Source organism: Dendrobium catenatum, unplaced genomic scaffold (genome assembly GCF_001605985.2).
Source record: "Dendrobium catenatum unplaced genomic scaffold, ASM160598v2 fragScaff_scaffold_1284, whole genome shotgun sequence".
NCBI lineage: Eukaryota > Viridiplantae > Streptophyta > Magnoliopsida > Asparagales > Orchidaceae > Dendrobium > Dendrobium catenatum.
Genome location: NW_021319746.1, coordinates 778,013 through 785,421, shown reverse-complemented (window position 1 = coordinate 785,421; position 7,409 = coordinate 778,013).

The following is a 7,409-nucleotide window of genomic DNA, read 5'->3' as shown; positions in this document are numbered from 1 at the left end:
AGAGAACCATCATCTTTTTACACTATCCCCAGTGTTGGTAGAGAACCTTCCGTCCTTTCACACTCTTCTAGTGTGGGTAGAGAACCCTTCATCCTTTTACACTCTTCTAGTGTGGGTAGAGAACCCTTCATCCTTTTACACTCTTCTAGTATGGGCAGAAAACCCTTCGTCCTTTCACACTTTCCTAGTGTGGGCAGAGAACCCGATCTCCTTGACAGATCTCCTGACAAGAAATCTAGAAGGAAGAAAGAAAAGAGTGAAGTAATCTCAAATCACAAGTAGGAAATCTTGCCTTTGAACACCAAGCATAGCCTTTACGCTCCAATGGAAGAAATCCTTCTTTGAATGCTCTCTCCCACTCTCTCCTTGAGTCTTCTTTCAATAGGCATGAAGATCAATGACCACAAAGATTTGGTGGCAGTCTAATTTGGACTATATATAGGAAAGATAAGAAAAACTGCCCAAAAACTACAAATTTTTAATTCATGTACGCAGTGGATCGTCTTGTATGGTCGTGGATCGTCTCGGACGATTTTACTTAAAGTGTCAGAATTGATCTTAATGTATATTGGTACGAACTATGTTCGTACATTATTATCGTCCCGTAAAAACTAGGTTCATCCGGTACAAAACGGTTATTCCATAAGTCGATTTTCAAATCCCTGCAGGACGTAACCAACTGTGGTAAGTCGGTTCGGTTCATCCTTAGGTGAACGAGTTTCATCCTGGACGATTTTAAATAGAGTGTTTTGTCCAGAGATGAACCATGCATTTCGTCTGGACGAAGAGTGCAAAGTGAGAATCCAGAGGAGTTCGTCCCGAGACGAATATTAAATTTGTCCGAATGATTAGGATTTAGAAAAATTTTCTCATTGCCTGTTCAATCCATTGCTCTTCTGAGGGGTTAATTGACATGATCGTCCCGTACAAACTATGTTCGTCCCATACGACTAGATCATAAAAATTATTCCCCCATATGTGTGTGTTATGAATATTCACTCAATTACAATCACTCCCTCTCAATTCAAAGATATTTTTAAAGCTTTTAATTTACAAATAATTGGATGCTGAATTTTATTTGAAGTCTTCATAGTTTGGAGTTGATTTTCCTGAAATGTTAGTACACACTAGAGCAAAAACAAATTTTCCAAAAAGTGTTAGGAGATATCTATACATAAAACAATAATATTTGAAATCATCAAAATAATATAAGTTGCAAGAATGTAAAACATGCAAATAGCAACTCTCTTAACAGATCATGTGCTGTCAAGGTGATGGGATGATTGTAGGATTCCCATAGGAGCTCCCAGTGGGAATCACAGGCTTTTTTGGGTGATAGCACGCTGTAACCTGGTCTGAGTGATTTGTCATCAAATTTGTTTGATTTCTTCTTCCTTCGCATTGCTGAGAAATCCAGTTGTAACTCTCCGTGAGGGCTAGTAAGGCCTCTTCCCATTAATCTCCTTTCGACTGCCTCCAATGTCCATTTATCTAATTCTATAAAAATAGGTTGGAGAGATTCTTGAATTATACCTACAAAAATAATAAAAGTTAATCGAGAAAGAGTGACTGCCAGGATGTTATTGTTGCCTTCTTTATGCTCAAAGTTCATAATGATTCGCAAGCCATTGATATAATCAGTAAATGCGAGCCAACAAACCTGGAGGGCTTATTTTTGGCCATTTTGGTGTAAAATGAAAAAATAGCCTTATAACCTGTTCTGAGTGTGTTTCCTTTTTATCTAGGAAATGAACTTTTAGGGCACTTAGTGTTTCCATACAGGCATGGATTTCTGCATCAATTGTTGATTATATTGTGGGGAACTTTCCACATGCATAAGCACATATTTTCTCAGAATTAAGTGAATCATCCTTTCTTTTCTTCCATTTGCATATCCCGCCCCATCCTTCCATGCAGCCATCCATTTTGAGGATGATGTAGGTGTCTTTAGGAGGGATTTTTAGATCAAGTAGTTCTTGGACTATACTTTGATTTTTCTTACCAGCTGCCAATCATGTTCCTTCATTCGTTTATCTCCATGGGGCGAAGTCTTCTGATATAAGGGTCCTAGCAGAGTTCCAAGGTTAGGTATGTAATTTCTTATATAATTGAGGATACCTAGCCAGGAGCGGAGCCCTTATTTTACCTTAAGTTTTTCATTTGGGAAGTCTGCTATTCGTTTGATGATGTGTGATTGAAGCTTTATCTTTTGATTTTCGATGGTAGCCCCTAGAAAATTGATTTGTGTTGTTGCGTTCTTCATTTTATTTGTCGAAAGCACCAATCCTTCTATCTCTACTATCTCCAAAAATCATTCCAGATGCTTCTTATGATCGCGTTTTGTGTTGAAATATTAACACATCATCAATATAAACTATCAAGAAGTAAGAATAATTTATAAACCATTTTTTCATCTTCCTTTGGAAAATGGCTGGAGCATTCTTTAATCCTAATGGCATTACAAGCCACTCATATAAGCCAGTTGGACTGATGAAGGTAGGCCATTAGATTGAATCTGGGTGCATAGCGACTTGATGAAATCCACTTTTTAGATCAAACATGGAATAGATTTTACTATTCTCAATTTTCTTTAGGAGAGTGTTGATACCTAGCAGTGAGTATTGTTCTCTATAGGTATTGTCATTGAGAGATCTGTAGTTGAATACCATCCTCTCTTTGCCTTTGATTTCTCTTCCTGTGGCTGGATCGACTGATGTTCTTGAATTGACTATCATGGCCATTATTCGATGCCGACTCTTGCTTGGCCTTATCACCTTTAATCTTTGTAGGTCATCAATGTGCCTTATGAATTATTCTTACATAGCTGGTGTGACATGTTTGAGTGGTTTGTCCTGAATGGTTAGATCAGGATAAATAATGTCAATTTTAAAGACTACCTGATTTTTGCTGCAGTGTTTAAGTGGGTCTTCTCCAATGAACCTATTATTTTTCAGCCTCTGTAGTATTGAATTGAACCTTTATACAAAAGTGTTCTCTTCGGGCTGCCTAGTTGATCAGATCCATTCGGATTGCAGCTCCATATAGAAATCATTATCAATTTCTAGTTTCGGGATTTGCTTTGCAGTGATTTCTATTTCTATTGTTGTGTTAATTGGGGTAATCTCTTTATAGAAGGTTACAATGTTGCCTTCTATACATACTCTGCCATTTAGGCTTTGTATAAAATTATACCCTTGTAACATTTATATGCCATCCTTAACATCCATATCTAGGCAGTAAATTAAAGGAATTTTAAAATTATGCCCATTTATTACCATATTTCTGGTCTTTACTTTTGTGTTTGCTTGGGTTACTTAGTTAACCCCATTGAAGGCGACTTTGTAATTAAGTTCTTCCCTGGCTTGCTCCGGTATAACACTTCGATTGACACAACATGAGGTTACGCCAGTATCTACTATTGCTCTTAAGGTGAATCATGGGATGCCTTGTACATCAAAAGATATGATTAAGATTAAGTTAAATAATCTGTTAATCACCTTCTTTGATGTTTTTTGTGCTTGCTCCTTTAGTGCTTCATTCAGGATTTTTAATCCGAAACTTTCTGTGTACCATTCTTCATCTTCGTCAATCAGCTACTTGTCATGATCGTGTCGCATTAATTCTTCTCTAACTTCTTCCAGCTGTGGTTCCAGGAATTTTTGGATCTACAGTTGTAGTTTCTTATTTTCTTTAGCTAAATAATCGTATATTTTAATAGTTCCTGGATGAGCGCGTCCTTTGATTGATAGGGTTGCATAATATTCTCTTTATGCACAGAGATCGTTAGATAAAAATTTGCACATAATGGGCATACCGTTATTTTACATAATATACAATGGATTCTCATATGTATATTAGTTAGTATGAAGCAGTATGTGCCTCGGGTGTAAGGTCCTTGGATCGGCTTGTTATGTTCCCAACTGAGGTGGCAGTCTTCTTGTTTCTTGCTTAGTTTTATAGAGCATCGCCATCCTACATCTTCTTTCATCATAAAGCCAAATTCTCCTAGAGTTAAGTTCTCTAATGTGCGCTTTACATGCGCTAGAGTGTTAGCACCTTCTCCTTCTGAGATACTGCAGATTGCATCCGAAGGTTCTTCATCCAGATCTACTGAAAGTACATCATAATCGTTATGGAGATCAAGATCATTTAGTATTGCCGCTCATGCCATATTTCCTCGTGTGCTTTTGTATTTTCTTGCGAAATGTCCTTCTTCGCCACATATGTAGCATCGACACTTTATTGATCTTGGTTTATTTTTATTTTTGATAACCCGCATGTGGGTGTCATGCGGTTTACCTTTGTAGTTCTTTGACTTGCGGAGGCCATACTTCTTCTGATTGTTGTAATACGTTGAGATCGATATTTTTTCGCAAATGGAGAGGTCTTTGATACCTCTCTGAATAGCAACTTTTTTGTAGAGGTCTGCTAAGTACTGATATGTAAATAATATTCGTGGTAGAACTCCAATAGTATTCCATGGATATTTAACTTTAAAAGCACTCTCTATTTCGTCTCCAGTGAGGGTGGGCATTTTTTTTTAAAAATTTATCAGAGAGTTCGAAGTTAATATACATGCGGCCTTATTTGGCAGACAGGACTTTTTAATCATTCATATAATTAAACATGTTCTTGATTTGATCGCATGATAATCTTTTTAGATCAAGGTAAGCCCTGTTCTGTTCTTCAATGGATCCTTGATACGGGTCTTCTAGTAGAATGATTCTTCGTATTTGGGACAACACATTTTGCGGATCATCAGCTATGTTCACCAAGGCCTCATATTCATTTTCATAGGCCATTCTCCCTGGATCCATACCTTCTTTTCAAGTTCTCCGAGCAAATTTTCAATAAACAGGACTATGGCTATGTTATCTTAAAATTGTTTATCATTGAACAAATTCAAGGTTATGTATTCCCATATGGATATCACATCATCATATAGAGAAAAATCATCAGAGAGGATTAAAAGGACTAGCTGATTATTATGGGCAGATGGCAATGTAGAGGATGGGAATGGTACTTGTTGCTGGTATGAAGAGGCTGGGGTATACATGACTGGTCCCATTATAGGTTCATTAGGTGGGAGGTATGAGGTGGAAACTAATGTGTAGGGGCCATCAGCTTTTTCAGCCACCCTTCAGAGTTTTGGGTAATCAAGTTCAACAAGGTGATTATCAATAGTATATCAAGTTTGTGGATCGGAGAGGTCAGTTTTGGGTTTTGGGTCCTCTTGTCAGAGGGATGGATAGGGTAATTCCACACCACCTTCCGGGTAAGCTGGAACAGCTTGAATGGTGGAGTTAAGGTAGAGGAATAGAGAGAAATCATCATCATCGTCAGGTTCCTCTAAGCCATCTGAAGTATCCCAAAGAGGGTCATCCACCAAAGTATAGGCCATGTAAATATGCTGGGTCGGTTCAAGGTCATCATCAAGGGGGTATAGTTGAGATGGTTTGGACAGGGGTTGTGATGGGGTATATAAAAAAAAGGAGATGCGAATGGATCCATCAACTCTTTGATGGGCGGTGAGCGAACGAGGGATTTGGACAGTAGTATGCTCAGAAGATCAGATGTGCCAGGTACGGTCTTGGAGGTCCTCAATAGTATGACGTTGGCCGGGAATGGCAGAAATTCTATAGGAGGCCAAATAGTCGACAACACTGGCTATATTGTAACGAAACCCAGCGTGGCTGGTGTTTTTTAGCCGAGAAACTAAGGCTCGTGTGATTAATAAGTTGGATTCACCGCCTTGCCATAGTTCATAGCCATGGGTGATGACTACAAGCTCTATGTGATTCATGAAGAAATGAATCGTGAGCATTAAGTGAGGGGAAATATAAACAAGCTTCATACCTGAGGATAGATCAATTTCCATGGTACTTATAATAGATACATAATATCTCCACCTTGTATCACATAGTACGATTAAGGCTGTGGTGCCGGCGTCCCGTCGATGGAGAGCCCGTATGCGAACCATGACGAGCCCAAGGTGGATATGTTGCATTCCTTCTTAAACCAATCACTGATATGATAGGTTACGAATGAAAGGAAGGTTAACTTTTATATCATTGATGTCCAATATTCATTCTTCCAAGTAATGTTGGTATACTCAATGCTTAGTCGTAGACCATCCATCTTCATACAATGTCTCTGCTGGAACTAGATTTGCTCTTTTTCATTGTGAGATATGGAGCTCAGCTTCAGGATCAAGCTAACTTTTCAAGTTTCGTTGAGAACTATTTCGCTGAGGGAATCACCTTTGAAGCTTGTGTGCGATTCTAGATCTGTGTCTATATCCTAAAATCTGATCATCTACAGAATGGTTGGCAGATCGGTTTGGATGACATGATGTAGAAGTGGGCAGTATGGTGGTAGTTGTACGTGTAGAGGAGTTGGATACCATTTTAGGTACCCTTAAGTTTTTCAGAATTGAAGACTTCTTAAGATATTTAAAGACAAATAGAGGCCCTTTATGTTTGAGTTCCTTTGATGGAACTGTGGCTTCCCCAGGTGATAATGCTTAAAGTTGGTTTTGGAGAGCAGATAAAGAGGTTTCAAAGGATTCTTATGGAACAACCGTTGACTTTTGTTGAAGTTGTTGTACCTTTTCCTCTAATTCTCATAATCTCTCTGTTATTGTTAATAACAGTTGGATGATAGTATTATTCTGTTTAATAATATAACTGAAAGCTATGGAACTGCTTTGCCTAGATTCTGATGGATTCAGGAACCCTGAAGCTGGGGGCTCTATATTATCAGTGGCCTTGAGTGCAGCTTTGTAATCACTGCATGCTGAAAATAATCGCCAATCATTCATAAATCAAACTAATAAATAGTTGTGTGAGGAATTCTAGGTGTTACCGTCTGGATTTTCATATCAACCGCAAAACCTTCTCATGAAATATATGTATAACATGAATAATCCTTTGTTATATAAGTTCCTAGGCTACCCTGATAGGCTCTTTTCACCTGCGGACTGCGCCTACAATTCTCGGCGATCTAATTGTCCCCCAGGTTACTGGCTAGCAAATCAGGACCCAGCGTCTTACCATAACTTTAGAGTATTAATGTTATTTTCAATTTTAAGTGAAAGATGGAGAAGTTGCAGATATAAAACACTGTACTAGGTTTCACCAAGAATTATAAAAGTTTAGCGAAACATGGCTCTGATACCAACAACATTCATGTAATGGATTGCTGGCTTGGGGTTACAAAGAACGTTTGCCAGAAATAAGGAAAGCAAAGCAAGATTTACTTGGCCTATACTTTCACGGATGAGAACGTCCTTTTATAATTCTAGGAGTTGATAGCTTTGATTTAGACTTTGCCTCTTTCTCAGATAATATACTTTGAGGTCTCTTGTTCTCATCTTCAAGGGCTATTATCTTCTCCTCCAAGATTTATTG